The 16,474-nt window shown below is 37.2% G+C and overlaps 1 protein-coding gene and 1 pseudogene across 11 annotated transcripts in view; one reads left to right on the forward strand and one right to left on the reverse strand.

Annotated features, from left to right (window-relative positions):
* LOC105496640 (protocadherin related 15) overlaps positions 1–16,474 on the reverse strand; it is a 1,825,405-nt gene that overhangs the window by 727,289 nt on the left and 1,081,642 nt on the right. The gene's annotated exons all lie outside the window — the stretch shown is intronic.
* Positions 1–16,474, forward strand: part of LOC112429332 (neurofilament medium polypeptide-like) — a 71,324-nt pseudogene that overhangs the window by 7,891 nt on the left and 46,959 nt on the right.

Raw genomic sequence — 16,474 nt, forward strand, 5'->3', positions numbered from 1 at the left:
TTAATTATAAATTAAATAAACTTTGGCTTTGTTCAGTTTATTATTTTGATATTTATGTTTTTTATTTATTTTTATCTTCTTTGCCCATATTCTCTTTTCATTACACACACACACACACACACACATTTCAGATAGATACTTATTTTATTGATTTTCAGCCTTTCTTCTTTCCAAATATAAGAATTTAAGGCTATAAATTGTCCCCTAAATGCTTTTAGAATCACATTTCAAAAATTTTAAAAATTTATATTAGTGGTAATTTAGCTATAATTGTCTTCTAATTATGATTTCTTTTTTACCCATAGGTTATTTAAAAGATAGTTTTAATAAATACAAATGTATTTGTTTTACATGATTTTTATTACTGAATTACTAATTTATGTATATGTCAGATAATGTGTTTATACTAATAGATTCTTCTATAAAATTTATTGAAACCTTCTTTAATGCCTACTGTATGGCCAATTTTTTAAGTTTCATGGGTTATTAAAAACAAAGTATGTTCTACAACCTAGTAGTAGTAGTAGTATCAAACCTATACCTTTAATATAGGTTTTTATATATGTCCATTGAAAAGTTTAAGTAAATTTTGATATATTCAATATCTTACTGAGATAGGATATTGTGTCTGCTAATCTATCAATTGTTGATAATAATGTGTTTAAATCTTCTACAACGATGATGGCTTGTTATATTCTCCTTGTATGTCTGTAATTTTTTTAATTTATATTTTAAACTATGTAGCTAGGTACATGCATATTTAGAATTGCTACACCTTCTTAGTAAATAGAACTTTTATAATTACTGTATAGTGGTCTTCTTCATAGCTAGTTTATTTTTACCTTAAAGCTTTATAACCTGGTTAGGGACCAGATTTTATCTCCTAACTCCTATAAATTCTTTAAAACTCTTATAATCTTAAAATATAGGATCCAGACCACAGGCAATTTACAGATGCTTCAAAACAAATGTGGATTTTAAAGCTTTCTTACATCAATAGACTCATGCTATCTTATTTAATCTGATTTTTGAATGATTCTATTTCTTTTACCATGTTATTGCCACATTTTTAAAAAATAGTTCATTTTGTTTTGTTTTTGTTATCCGTGTTTTTAGGGAGTAGTTTTCTGAAATTCCAGCCAACTTAAATCCTGAAATAGGAAACCAACTGTTATTCTTACAACTTCCACTATGTAACCTCTCTCTCGCTAGAAAAAGAGTATTTGTAGATTCAACATATAATCCCTTTTCTGTTAGGTGAGCTGCATGCAATTAAGCTAAACATAATTTATATGTAAATAATTGTTCTTTGCCATTATCTTCTTGAGCCAGTGAGCTCTCTTATTTTTGCCCCTGTGCCTTAGTGTATGTGTTTATGTGTATGTGTGTGTCACCTGGGCATGCAAATACACATACAATGTTTGCTGTTTTTTTTTTTTTTTCTGGTTAACCCTGACTAAACTTGAAATTTAAAGCTGGACTTCCATGAAAATTACTTAATGATGCAATGCAAAGACAAATTGCTTTCTACATCAATTTTCTATGCAAGGACCTATAAAAGTTGGATAACTAAATTATCCCAGAGTTTTCTTCAGGAAATATCAGCATTTTTTTTCAAGTATATGATTTTCTATAAAGTATTGCTATTATAATCTTTTAATGCTAGGTGAATCCACATCAAGCATTCAATATTTGTTGGATGATACAGTTAAATGTCCCTCTGCTTAGGATGAGTTTACATTGTCTTTTAAAATGGTTTTTAGGCAGGGTGTAGTAGCTCACACGTATAATCCCAGCACTTTATGAGACTGAGGTGGGAGGATCACTTGAGGCCAGGAGTTCATGAACAGCCTGGCCAACATGGCAAAACCCCACCTTTACTAAAAATACAAACATTAGCCAGGCATATCTGTAATCCCAGGACTAGAGTGGAGGAGGCACGAGAATCTCCTGAACCTGGGAGGCAGAGATTGCAGTGAGCTGAGATCACACCACTGCACTCCAGCCTGGGCTACAGGCTGAGACTCTGTCTCAAAAAAAAAAAAAAAGGTTTTTAATATCATAAACATAGTAAACATAAAAATTATCTCAATGCTAAAGGAAAAAGTAATATATGCTCACACAACTCTAAACAGACAGTGGGGACAAATTTGAATCCATATTGAATCAAGACATTTATATTGCCTCTATACAAAAACAAGATGCACTAAACTAAATTAAAGGGATGTTAACCTAGAAATTAAATGCATCATATCAACTACTTTTAATATATGGATGCTTTGGGCATTGTAAGATTAAACTTTCTGAATCATAATAGGAAAGAAGCTCATTAAAATAAAATAAACTTATCCAAATGGAAGATGACCTAAAAGAATAATTTTTGGGCAAAATACTATAAAAATAGGTACATAGATATTAGAAAATCTAACAAGCAAAATTCGATTTTTACTTTGGTGTACAATGCCCCAATATTCTGAATAATACATATCCTTTTCTTTCGGTTTGAAAAATATGTATACACTGATTGACTTTAAAACATATCTAGAAATTAAGTGTATCATATTTTCCCAACTGCTTTTATTTCAATCAGATTTTTTTTTAAATTTATTTATTATTATTATACTTTAAGTTGTAGGGTACATGTGCATAATGTGCAGGTTTGTTACATATGTATACTTGTGCCATGTTGGTGTGCTACACCCATCAACTCGTCATTTACATCAGGTATAACTCCCAATGCAATGCCTCCCCCCTCCCCCCTCCCCATGATAGGCCCCGGTGTGTGATGTTCCCCTTCCTGAGTCCAAGTGATCTCATTGTTCAGTTCCCACCTATGAGTGAGAACATGCGGTGTTTGGTTTTCTGTTCTTGTGATAGTTTGCTAAGAATGATGGTTTCCAGCTGCATCCATGTCCCTACAAAGGACACAAACTCATCCTTTTTTATGGCTGCATAGTATTCCATGGTGTATATGTGCCACATTTTCTTAATCCAATCTGTCACTGATGGACATTTGGGTTGATTCCAAGTCTTTGCTATTGTGAATAGTGCTGCAATAAACATACGTGTGCATGTGTCTTTATAGCAGCATAATTTATAATCCTTTGGGTATATACCCAGTAATGGGATGGCTGGGTCATATGGTACATCTAGTTCTAGATCCTTGAGGAATCGCCATACTGTTTTCCATAATGGTTGAACTAGTTTACAATCCCACCAACAGTGTAAAAGTGTTCCTATTTCTCCACATCCTCTCCAGCACCTGTTGTTTCCTGACTTTTTAATGATCGCCATTCTAACTGGTGTGAGATGGTATCTCATTGTGGTTTTGATTTGCATTTCTCTGATGGCCAGTGATGATGAGCATTTTTTCGTGTGTCTGTTGGCTGTATGATTGTCTTCTTTTGAGAAATGTCTGTTCATATCCTTTGCCCACTTTTTGATGGGGTTGTTTGTTTTTTTCTTGTAAATTTGTTTGAGTTCTTTGTAGGTTCTGGATATTAGTCCTTTGTCAGATGAGTAGATTGCAAAAATTTTCTCCCATTCTGTAGGTTGCCTGTTCACTCTGATGGTAGTTTCTTTTGCTGTGCAGAAGCTCTTTAATTTAATGAGATCCCATTTGTCAATTTTGGCTTTTGCTACCATTGCTTTTGGTGTTTTAGACATGAAGTCTTTGCCCATGCCTATGTCCTGAATGGTACTACCTAAGTTTTCCTCTAGGATTTTTATGGTATTAGGTCTAACATTTAAGTCTCTAATCCATCTTGAATTAATTTTCGTATAAGGAGTAAGGAAAGGATCCAGTTTCAGCTTTCTACTTATGGCTAGCCAATTTTCCCAGCACCATTTATTAAATAGGGAATCCTTTCCCCATTTCTTGTTTCTCTCAGGTTTGTCAAAGATCAGATGGCTGTAGATGTGTGGTATTATTTCTGAGGACTCTGTTCTGTTCCATTGGTCTATATCTCTGTTTTGGTACCAGTACCATGCTGTTTTGGTTACTGTAGCCTTGTAGTATAGTTTGAAGTCAGGTAGCGTGATGCCTCCAGCTTTGTTCTTTTGACTTAGGATTGTCTTGGAGATGCGGGCTCTTTTTTGGTTCCATATGAACTTTAAAGCAGTTTTTTCCAATTCTGTGAAGAAACTCATTGGTAGCTTGATGGGGATGGCATTGAATCTATAAATTACCTTGGGCAGTATGGCCATTTTCACGATATTGATTCTTCCTATCCATGAGCATGGTATGTTCTTCCATTTGTTTGTGTCCTCTTTTATTTCACTGAGCAGTGGTTTGTAGTTCTCCTTGAAGAGGTCCTTTACATCCCTTGTAAGTTGGATTCCTAGGTATTTGATTTTCTTTGAAGCAATTGTGAATGGAAGTTCATTCCTGATTTGGTTCTCTGTTTGTCTGTTACTGGTGTATAAGAATGCTTGTGATTTTTGCACATTGATTTTGTATCCTGAGACTTTGCTGAAGTTGCTTATCAGCTTAAGGAGATTTTGGGCTGAGACAATGGGGTTTTCTAAATATACAATCATGTCATCTGCAAACAGGGACAATTTGACTTCTTCTTTTCCTAACTGAATACCCTTGATTTCTTTCTCTTGCCTAATTGCCCTAGCCAGAACTTCCAACACTATGTTGAATAGGAGTGGTGAGAGAGGGCATCCCTGTCTTGTGCCAGTTTTCAAAGGGAATTTTTCCAGTTTTTGCCCATTCAGTATGATATTGGCTGTGGGTTTGTCAGAAATAGCTCTTATTATTTTGAGGTACGTTCCATCAATACCAAATTTATTGAGCATTTTTAGCATGAAGGGCTGTTGAATTTTGTCAAAAGCCTTTTCTGCATCTATTGAGATAATCATGTGGTTCTTGTCTTTGGTTCTGTTTATATGCTGGATTATGTTTATTGATTTGCGAATGTTGAACCAGCCTTGCATCCCAGGGATGAAGCCCACTTGATCATGGTGGATAAGGTTTTTGATGTGTTGCTGAATCCGGTTTGCCAGTATTTTATTGAGGATTTTTGCATCGATGTTCATCAGGGATATTGGTCTAAAATTCTCTTTTTTTGTTGTGTCTCTGCCAGGCTTTGGTATCAGGATGATGTTGGCCTCATAAAATGAGTTAGGGAGGATTCCCTCTTTTTCTATTGATTGGAATAGTTTCAGAAGGAATGGTACCAACTCCTCCTTGTACCTCTGGTAGAATTCAGCTGTGAATCCATCTGGTCCTGGACTTTTTTTGGTTGGTAGGCTATTAATTATTGCCTCAATTTCAGAGCCTGCTATTGGTCTATTCAGGGATTCAACTTCTTCCTGGCTTAGTCTTGGAAGAGTGTAAGTGTCCAGGAAATTATCCATTTCTTCTAGATTTTCCAGTTTATTTGCGTAGAGGTGTTTATAGTATTCTCTGATGGTAGTTTGTATTTCTGTGGGGTCGGTGGTGATATCCCCTTTATCATTTTTAATTGCGTCGACGTGATTCCTCTCTCTTTTCTTCTGTATTAGTCTTGCTAGTGGTCTGTCAATTTTGTTGATCTTTTCAAAAAACCAACTCCTGGATTCATTGGTTTTTTGGAGAGTTTTTTGTGTCTCTATCTCCTTCAGTTCTGCTCTGATCTTAGTTATTTCTTGCCTTCTGCTAGCTTTCGAATGTGTTTGCTCTTGCTTCTCTAGTTCTTTTAATTGTGATGTTAGAGTGTCAATTTTAGATCTTTCCTGCTTTCTCTTGTGGGCATTTAGTGCTATAAATTTCCCTCTACACACTGCTTTAAATGTGTCCCAGAGATTCTGGTATGTTGTATCTTTGTTCTCATTGGTTTCAAAGAACATCTTTATTTCTGCCTTCATTTCGTTATGTACCCAGTAGTCATTCAGGAGCAGGTTGTTCAGTTTCCATGTAGTTGAGCGGTTTTGATTGAGTTTCTTAGTCCTGAGTTCTAGTTTGATTGCACTGTGGTCTGAGAGACAGTTTGTTATAATTTCTGTTCTTGTACATTTGCTGAGGAGTGCTTTACTTCCAATTATGTGGTCGATTTTGGAGTAAGTAGGATGTGGTGCTGAGAAGAATGTATATTCTGTTGATTTGGGGTGGAGAGTTCTATAGATGTCTAGTAGGTCTGCTTGCTGCAGAGATGAGTTCAATTCCTGGATATCCTTGTTAACTTTCTGTCTCGTTGATCTGTCTAATGTTGACAGTGGAGTGTTGAAGTCTCCCATTATTACTGTATGGGAGTCTAAGTCTCTTTGTAAGTCTCTAAGGACTTGCTTGATGAATCTGGGTGCTCCTGTATTGGGTGCATATATATTTAGGATAGTTAGCTCTTCCTGTTGAATTGATCCCTTTACCATTATGTAATGGCCTTCTTTGTCTCTTTTGATCTTTGATGGTTTAAAGTCTGTTTTATCAGAGACTAGTATTGCAACCCCCGCTTTTTTTTGTTCTCCATTTGCTTGGTAAATCTTCCTCCATCCTTTTATTTTGAGCCTATGTATGTCTCTGCGTGTGAGATGGGTCTCCTGAATACAGCAGACTGATGGGTCTTGACTCTTTATCCAGTTTGCCAGTCTGTGTCTTTTAATTGGAGCATTTAGTCCATTTACATTTAAGGTTAAGATTGTTATGTGTGAACTTGATCCTGCCATTATGATATTAACTGGTTATTTTGCTCGTTAGTTGATGCAGTTTCTTCCTAGCCTCGATGGTCTTTACATTTTGGCATGTTTTTGCAATGGCTGGTACTGGTTGTTCCTTTCCATGTTGAGTGCTTCCTTCAGGGTCTCTTGTAAGGCAGGCCTAGTGGTGACAAAATCTCTAAGCATTTGCTTATCTGTAAAGGATTTTATTTCTCCTTCACTTATGAAACTTAGTTTGGCTGGATATGAAATTCTGGGTTTAAAATTCTTTTCTTTAAGAATGTTGAATATTGGCCCCCACTCTCTTCTGGCTTGGAGAGTTTCTGCCGAGAGACCTGCTCTTAGTCTGATGGGCTTCCCTTTGTGGGTAACCCGACCTTTCTCTCTGGCTGCCCTTAAGATTTTTTCCTTCATTTCAACTTTGGTGAATCTGGCAATTATGTGTCTTGGAGTTGCTCTTCTCGAGGAGTATCTTTGTGGCGTTCTCCGTATTTCCTGGATTTGAATGTTGGCCTGCCCTACTAGGTTGGGGAAGTTCTCCTGGATGATATCCTGAAGAGTGTTTTCCAACTTGGTTCCATTTTCCCCCTCACTTTCAGGCACCCCAATCAGATGTAGATTTGGTCTTTTTACATAATCCCATACTTCTTGCAGGCTTTGTTCATTTCTTTTTCTTCTTTTTTCTTTTGGTTTCTCTTCTCGCTTCATTTCATTCATTTGATCCTCAATCGTAGATACTCTTTCTTCCAGTTGATCGAGTCGGTTACTGAAGCTTGTGCATTTGTCACATATTTCTCGTGTCATGGTTTTCATCTCTTTCATTTCGTTTATGACCTTCTCTGCATTAATTACTCTAGCCATCAATTGTTCCACTTTTTTTTCAAGATTTTTAGTTTCTTTGGGCTGGGTACGTAATTCCTCCTTTAGCTCTGAGAAATTTGATGGACTGAAGCCTTCTTCTCTCATCTCGTCAAAGTCATTCTCCGTCCAGCTTTTTTTTTTTTTTTTTTTTTTTTTTTCTTTTTTTTTGAGATGGAGTCTCGCTCTGTCGCCTGGGCTGGAATGCAGTGGCCGGATCTCAGCTCACTGCAAGCTCCGCCTCCTGGGTTTACGCCATTCTCCTGCCTCAGCCTCCCGAATAGCTGGGACTACAGGCGCCCGCCACCTCGCCCGGCTAGTTTTTTTTATTTTTTTTAGTAGAGACGGGGTTTCACCGTGTTAGCCAGGATGGTCTCCATCTCCTGACCTCGTGATCCGCCCACCTCGGCCTCCCAGAGTGCTGGGATTACAGGCTTGAGCCACCGCGCCCGGCCCTCCGTCCAGCTTTGATCCGTTGCTGGCGATGAGCTGCGCTCCTTTGCCGGGGGAGATGCGCTCTTATTTTTTGAATTTCCAGCTTTTCTGCCCTGCTTTTTCCCCATCTTTGTGGTTTTATCTGCCTCTGGTCTTTGATGATGGTGATGTACTGATGGGGTTTTGGTGTAGGTGTCCTTCCTGTTTGATAGTTTTCCTTCTAACAGTCAGGACCCTCAGCTGTAGGTCTGTTGGAGATTGCTTGAGGTCCACTCCAGACCCTGTTTGCCTGGGTATCAGCAGCAGAGGCTGCAGAAGATAGAATATTGCTGAACAGCGAGTGTACCTGTCTGATTCTTGCTTTGGAAGCTTCCTCTCAGGGGTGTACTCCACCCTGTGAGTTGTGGGGTGTCAGACTGCCCCTAGTGGGGGATGTCTCCCAGTTAGGCTACTCAGGGGTCAGGGACCCACTTGAGCAGGCAGTCTGTCCCTTCTCAGATCTCAACCTCCGTGTTGGGAGATCCAGTGCTCTCTTCAAAGCTCAGACAGAGTCGTTTGCGTCTGCAGAGGTTTTGGCTGCTTTTGTTGTTATCTGTGCCCTGTCCCCAGAGGTGGAGTCTACAGAGACAGGCAGGTTTCCTTGAGCTGCTGTGAGCTCCACCCAGTTCGAGCTTCCCAGCAGCTTTGTTTAGCTACTTAAGCCTCAGCAATGGCGGGCGCCCCTCCCCCAGCCTCGCTGCTGCCTTGCCAGTAGATCACAGACTGCTGTGCTAGCAATGAGGGAGGCTCCGTGGGTGTGGGACCCTCCCGGCCAGGTGTGGGATATGATCTCCTGGTGTGCCTGTTTGCTTAAAGCACAGTATTGGGGTGGGAGTTACCCGATTTTCCAGGTGTTGTGTGTCTCAGTTCCCCTGGCTAGGAAAAGGGATTCCCTTCCCCCTTGCACTCCCCAGGTGAGGCGATGCCTCGCCCTGCTTCAGCTCTCGCTGGTCGGGCTGCAGCAACTGACCAGCACCGATCGCCCGGCACTCCCCAGTGAGATGAACCCAGTACCTCAGTTGAAAATGCAGAAATCACCGGTCTTCTGTGTAGCTCGCGCTGGGAGTTGGAGACCGGAGCTGTTCCTATTCGGCCATCTTGCTCCGCCCCCCTCAATCAGATTTTTTAAAACAGCTTTTATCTCTAAATTTAGGAATCTCTTTTTACAATTTTTTCATTTATAACTACCTCAAAATTAGTATGTATTCCTAATATAATATAGTATACATTTATTTTGAACATCAAAAAGAATCTGAGCTGACCTACAGCCCACAAATGGAAATGAGAAACTCATGTGTTTTCATATTTATAAACATGTATTAAACTTTATACAACACATTAGGAAAAACAAAATAAATAAAAGTATGCTAATATAATTTGAATGGACAAGAAATGTTGAAAATATTATTTGAATTCTACCTTTCAACCACATCAATTAGAGCTTCCACTAAATCATTTCAGACTCATATAACTGTAATAATTTCACACCCATAATTATCTCTCCATGTTCCCTGCTATGTTAATTTTACTTAAATTAGACATATTTCAGTATCTTCTGAAGATTTTGCCTTATATTCAACACTAGGTATTTGTTTAAATTCCTCCTTTCATGAATGTACACTTCTCTGACTCTATAGGACCACCCCTCATCTATTTGTATGCACTAGTTCCCTTATGAAACCTTTCAAAATCAAAAAAGTAGAAAATGTTATTCATAGTTTATAGTTTAAGAAAAGACAGCTCATAAACTTGAAGTCAATATCCCACTGTGATACTCTTTGTAAATGATAATATGAGAATTAAGCCTTTATTTAAAACTTTTTCATGTCAGTATCAGTTCTCCTGCCACCAAAACTTAAATGGTATTATTAATGAATGTGTTACAGGCATTACAATGCAGTGATTAAGAATACAGCCGCTAATACTAGCTTCCTTGAGTTTGAAACCTAGCTCATGGCTCCCTCCTGCTTTGTTTTGGGAAAATTACTTATACTTTATGTCTCAGCTTCCTTATTGGTAAAAAATGCATAATATGATTGTCTACCTTATCGAATTGTTGAAAGCATTAAATAATGCAGTTGTGAAACACATAAAAGAATATCTAGTGGATGGTAAGTGTAAGAGTAGTATTAACTATCAGTATCTATTATATGGGGTTGTGGGTTGAGGTCCACTAATAATTTGTGTCAACATTACTCAGGTAAGAGTTCATGCAATGACTTGTTGATTCTAGGAAATTTCTGTTGATCAATATATTGAAAAAAAATAAACAACTTCACTGCTTTTTGTTTATTTTTCCATGAAATTCCTACAGATCAATTTACTGAAGAGAATAGTCTGCTTATTTGTGCAAACAATTCACTTATGAAACAAGTTTATTTCTTTACTATACCTACCAATTCTAAATTATATATGTCATGATTTTTTTCCATTCCTAATCAGTTCCTTCACTTGAAAGATCTGCATCACACAACTTGAGACCAGACTCCAAAGCTCTGTAAATATTCCATTCTGACCTCTTTTAAACACTTCTAAGATTCTGTCAGGGTGGTGTGCTTTTTGATTACAATGTATTCCAATAAATTCAGGTGTACTTTACTCACAGATTATCTACTGATATATTGAGGAGAGCAATGAACTGTAAGCACCACTGAGTTCTAGCTGAGATCCCCTCTCTCATATGTTTTAAGATCCTTGACTTGCAAACTGAATGCTCTACTGGGGAAGCCTTGAGAGACTCTCTGCAACTGAGATGGTGGGGTCTAGGTATTGATCGTGTCTCAACTTTGCTTATTGTCAGCTTCCCAAATGCTAACTTTATGTTGTCTAATGGGAAATAGAATCTATTTTAGGACTTTTTCTGTGATCTGATTAGATTGGAAAATGTTAATGTTTGATTTAAATCTGCTTTATTGATAAATTACTCAATTGTGTCCTTCTGTCTTCATTTTTGTGAGTCTCTAAGAGGAGGTTTATACAAAAATGGCCAGACATGGCTCCTGATAAGTTGATTCCTAGAGCCAGCTCTGGGATGAATAAGTTCCAAAGGTTCCTCCTCAGACTGGTATCCCTCAGATAAATTTTCCCTGGAGTCAACTTTTCAGAACCTTAGGCAAATGTTCCTTATTCTTAACCTGTTCAGTCTGTGAGAGTCAGGTTCTGTATAAAATCTCCCATAAAAAAGTTTCTGTTATCCAAGAACCTCAGATTATCGAGGCTGGGATTAAAAAAAAAAAAATCATTAACTTGGAGGCCTGAAAACAATATGCAAAAGCAACACTATGCAAAAGCAACACTTTCTACTGCTTGTTGCTAGATTCTCATGGCTTTGAATTACACTAAGTGTATGCCTTCTGTAGGCTGAACCCTTGCCTCATATATGTATCTACATTATAAATCTAATTCCATGACTTTCACAAAGGCATAATTTCATCACAAATAATTTATAATTAAGAAGCTACTTTGTGAAATTTTTATATTTACAAAAGTTATTCATTTGAGAGGAGTCTTAAAATGGAAAGGAGGTAAAATTTCCTATTACACTGTGAACTTAATAGACTTTTTCCTACTTTTTATTTTCCCCTGTCCTTTTTTACTCAATACCTTCTGCCTTTACTCCCTTTTCTCACCTGGCCCTTTACCTCCTGGATTTCACAACCTGAGTTTCACAAATCTCAATTGCCTCTTAAAGTTAAATCCTCCTTAGACATGAACAAGCTTCTTATAGTTTATTTCTAGCCTTCATTCTCAGTCTGAACTAAGAATCAAAGTAAAAGTCTGGACAAAGTACAGAGGAATTTATAATCATTCCAACAACATATATTGTATGTCTCCCAGATCTACATAAGTGATTTTTATGTTAGTAAGAAAATTAATGTTAAAAAGCATTGGATAAAAAAAATGAAGACTTAGGATAAGCTAAGGTGAATGAAAGATCCTGAATATTAGAGAAAACCAGAAGTATTTAGGAAAGCTATACACAGTGGAGAAAATATTTTGGAGGCTACCCCAAGACTTTCTTGAAAATAGGGTCAACTCCCATCTCATTATAAAAAGAGAAAGAATGAATCAATCTGAAACTTTAGGAACAGGCTCTCCAACACCTTTAGAAAATATTCAGGAGTAGATCTTGAGAGAGATAGGACCTTTTCGCAAAGAGCCCTGAGCCAAAATTAGGTAATGTAATATGAAAAAGTAGATCGGAAAATAACTTCATTGACAAACAGAACTCCAATTCCTAACTGAACGTTTGAAAAAGTCATGGAATAAAAACAGAATAAATCTCTGAATAAGTTAACAGCCTTACAGATGAAACAACTGGCCACTTCCACTCATTTGTCGAGTACCAGAGGAGGAAGCTTCCTGAATAAAAACATTGATAGATAACTGTAAACAGAAAGGAAATCGCAAAAAGATTCATAAAGGACATTGGAAAACAGCTATTCTGCACTAACTATGAACCTAAAATAAAATTTTTTAAAAAGAAGGATGTGATCAGGGAAGTTGATGCTGATCCGTGGGGTCATTAATTCCCTGATTTCCCATTTCTCTAAACATTAAAAGACAGTATCAAGGTTTCTGATTGATTCAGATACAGTAATAGAGTTCACAGACCCTGCCACACATGCATTCAATCACTCCTCTAGAGTCAATAAAGTACTTAGGAGATGAGTATTTGCAAAAATACACATTATTATTGTGTGTCCCTCTGTAGCTTTTGCCCTTAGATCTTTAACATTGTTTGCTCCTTTGTGACAGCACATCTTCTCATTTAACAGGTAGGGATTTCCTATGCAAACAAAATTGCTAATTTAAGTGCTCTCTTGATGGGCTTTCTCTTGAGAACTCTAAAGAAACACCCATTCAGCTGGGTGTGGTGGCTCATGCCTGTAATTCCAACACTGTGGAAGGCCAAGGCAGGCAGATCACAAGGTCAGGAGTTCAAGACCAACCTGACCAACATGGTGAAACCCCCATCTCTACTAAAAATACAAAAAAAAAAAATTAGCCGGACTTGGTGGCACGTGCCTGTAACCCAGCTACTCAGGAGACTGAGGCAGAAGAATAGCTTGAACCAGGGAGGTGGAGCTTGCAGTGAGCTGAGATCATGCCACTGCACTCCAGCCTGGGCGACAGAGCGAGACAGTCTCAAAAAAAAAAAAAAAAAGAATTACCCAATTAATAATCATATTACACCTAATTTTGACTATGGAGTACCAGGAGCCTGGTATTGACCTCAAACTGAAATTGAAGATCTACTAATATTGGCTGTATTGGAGAACACATCACATTTCTAACTGACCCATTTAAGCCTCTGTCTACACTTGCCCTCTACAACAAAAAGGGAAAGGGCAAAAGCCAGCAGTTGTGTCTAATAGAAAAATAATTTAAAATACTATGCACTAGTCCTTGGAACACTCCTACTCTCCCGATCAAGAGATCCAGTGGGCTGGGGTACCCATTTATTTCAGACCTGGCAGCTACAAATAAAATATTTAGCCCTGTTTCCTGTGGTGCCAAAATCCTATATTATTTTAATTTCCATGCTACCTGAGATAATGTATTTTAGCATTCCAAATCCATGTTCTGCTATTTGTATTGTCTCTTTTAGATTATAATAGAAAATACTCATTAGTCTTTCTCTAGAAAAATCAATGATGTACCTGGACAGTTTTACTCCAGAAGTATACTGAGGCACCCACCTACCTTATACAAGTCTTCTGCTAGAACCTGAGGACCTTGAATCTCTCTATAATTCTACTCTTATCCAACATGCAGACAATTTTTGCTATGTTCTCAAGATGAGATAATTTTCAGACTAATTCCAGCTACTACTTATAGCTCAGAAAGTATATAATGTGTTCAAATGAAAATTAGAATTTTTTAAGAAGGAAGCTCTTAAAAAGTGATGATTTATAATCCATCACTTTGGATATATTACAAAACACTCATTTTTTTTTTATTTTTCTAAAACTGTTCAGAAAATATACTTATGTTAAGAGTTATTTTTTCCGGCTGTCGGGGTGGTTTTGTGTGTGTGTGTGTGAGTGTGTGTGTTTGAGAGGAAGCTTATTAGGAAAGTAAAGGAATAAGGAATGGCTACTCCATAGAGCAGCCTAGGGGGTCAGATTTCATAGGTCATAGAATGCAATGGGTTTCCCACATTTCTAAAATTACTGCACCTCTAAATTTTAACGTAGTTGTTAGTAACTCAATCTCTTTCTTGTATTCTAAGCATAATTAGCTGCAGGGGTGTGTCTCTGTGTGTCCTGGGAGTGGCAGGGTTGGGGTTGGAGGTGGGAGGAGTAAGAGGCTCTGTGATTTAAAATTAACTCCTTGGCCTTCCTAATTATCTTAGATCTTTTTACCAATTTGTGCATGATCAATTTGGACAAGGTATTGGTGTTTTGACTTAACTTTATCAGAATCTTTAAAGGCTATTCATCTTTAAAGTTATCTATAAATTTTTTCATAGACTCAGTGGCAAAAGGCTACTCTCCTTGTCTAAGGGCAACAGCCAGACTAGTAGAGACTTCTGCTGACATGGTTCTTCTTGCTGTGCAAGTCTTGTTGTGGTGGTAGTGGTGGTGGTGTTTCCTTTTTTTTTTTTTTTTTTTTTTTTTTTTTGGCTTATTCTCCCTCCTTGAAATTCCATATTTAGAGTCCTTTGTCATATTATAAAATTGACGTAAAAAACTGACAACCTGTACGTAGCATAACATGTAGTAACTCACTCTTAGATTGTCCCTTAATCAGGGATAAAAATGATCCCGGTTGGCAGAATTTATCACACTTATCTGAACATAACAGTTACCAAGTTCTAAGACAGTGTACAGGTATACCATTGGAATAGTTCTTGAATTTAGAATGCTATGGAAACAATATAAATTGCAACTAAAAGTAATCAACAACTTAATGAGCTTGATAAGGAGGTGGGTATCAAAAAGGTAGAATTTTATACAAAAAGTGAAAATATGGAGGTTGAAAGAAAACCCTTAGCTAATATTTATGTTCCACAGGCAGCCCTCACTAAGGTCCTTATTATTCTCATGCTATTTTGTTGCATGTCTCATCTGTAAACAGCATAATCCTGTGTAACTATAAAGGTGGGAAATTGACAAGAACCCAACATGCAGTGTTCACTTAAATACCTCCTACTGGGTTGTATGCAACTGGCACTTGCTCTGAGTTTTCAAGATGTCCTTGATGGTTATTCTCAAAATGTAACTTATCTTTCCATTGATAGAAGCACCCATTTTGCTGTGCCTATCTGAAACAGTTTTAAATGCTTTGCCGGTTTACTATCCCTAGCTCTTCAATTCTTAGGAAAAGGAGGAAGAGCCAATGGTGTTTTAAAACACAAACTAGCAAGATTATATGAACATTCTTGGGCATCTTTGGACAAGAATGACCACTTTAACTCTCATAGGCATTAGTTCTACACCTGTGACACTCAACAACTCTCACCATAAAATCTTGCTATATCTGCCATATCATGTTGAGTATCTCTCCTCTAATTTGGGGCTAGATCTTACAAAGTGGACATGGAAACATACTAGAAGAAGCTCAAGCAATGTACTAAATCTTAGCACCAAAATACCGGCTGCTTTTTCATTATGTTCTTCCATGCAACCTCTGCTTGATCTATTAGATTGGTGCAAAAGTAATTGCTGTCTTTGCCTTACCTTTAATGGCAAAATGGTGCCTTTCAGAATGGTGCCTAATATTGTTCATGCATGATTTTGACACATGTCCCCCCTCAAACCCTCGACAAAAAGATAACTCTAGATAATTTAATTCAAGAAAGATAAAAACAGTACCTCATTTTGAAATATAGAGTTTTAATTACTCATGTATAATTTTGAATAGTTTTCTCCTGTCTTTAAACCATGCTATCTATGCTTCAGATATTATCAGGGACACTGAACAATTTGTCATTACTTTTAATGACAAAGACCGCAATTACTTTTGCACCAGCGTAAGTAGCTCATAGAGATAAAATACATTAAATAAGTACTTACAGAAAGGACCTTATAATACATATTTAACTGGTGTCAAAAGAGTTCAACTCCATGGTATAAATTTCAGTAATCAAGCCTTCCAGCTGGAAAAATACGTTTTCACTCTGTGACATTATGCCTGCTGTTCATTCAGAAAATTCAAGACTAAGAATTCTTAAAAAGTTGATGATCTTTGGGAAAAAACAGCTGTTACCCATGAGCTTTAGATTAAAAATAAAACTATGACATGGACAATTTTCATACAAGACTAAGGGGTTACAATCTATTTGACTGGAACAATGAATTGTTGTGCTTTAATCTGCATGCTTTTTCCTTAATTTTCTCATTATATTTAAGTTCTCACAAGTTCATATTGTTAACAAGTTATTGTCATTTTTTAGCTGGAGCACATACAAGGTTCCTGTACTTAGTATTGCTTTCTGTGCTGTAGAGTCCCTTGGTCTGATTCCTTTACCTCCCTTCACTTTGTTCATGATTTGGCT

Source organism: Macaca nemestrina, chromosome 9, assembly GCF_043159975.1.
Source record: "Macaca nemestrina isolate mMacNem1 chromosome 9, mMacNem.hap1, whole genome shotgun sequence".
NCBI classification, from domain to species: domain Eukaryota; kingdom Metazoa; phylum Chordata; class Mammalia; order Primates; family Cercopithecidae; genus Macaca; species Macaca nemestrina.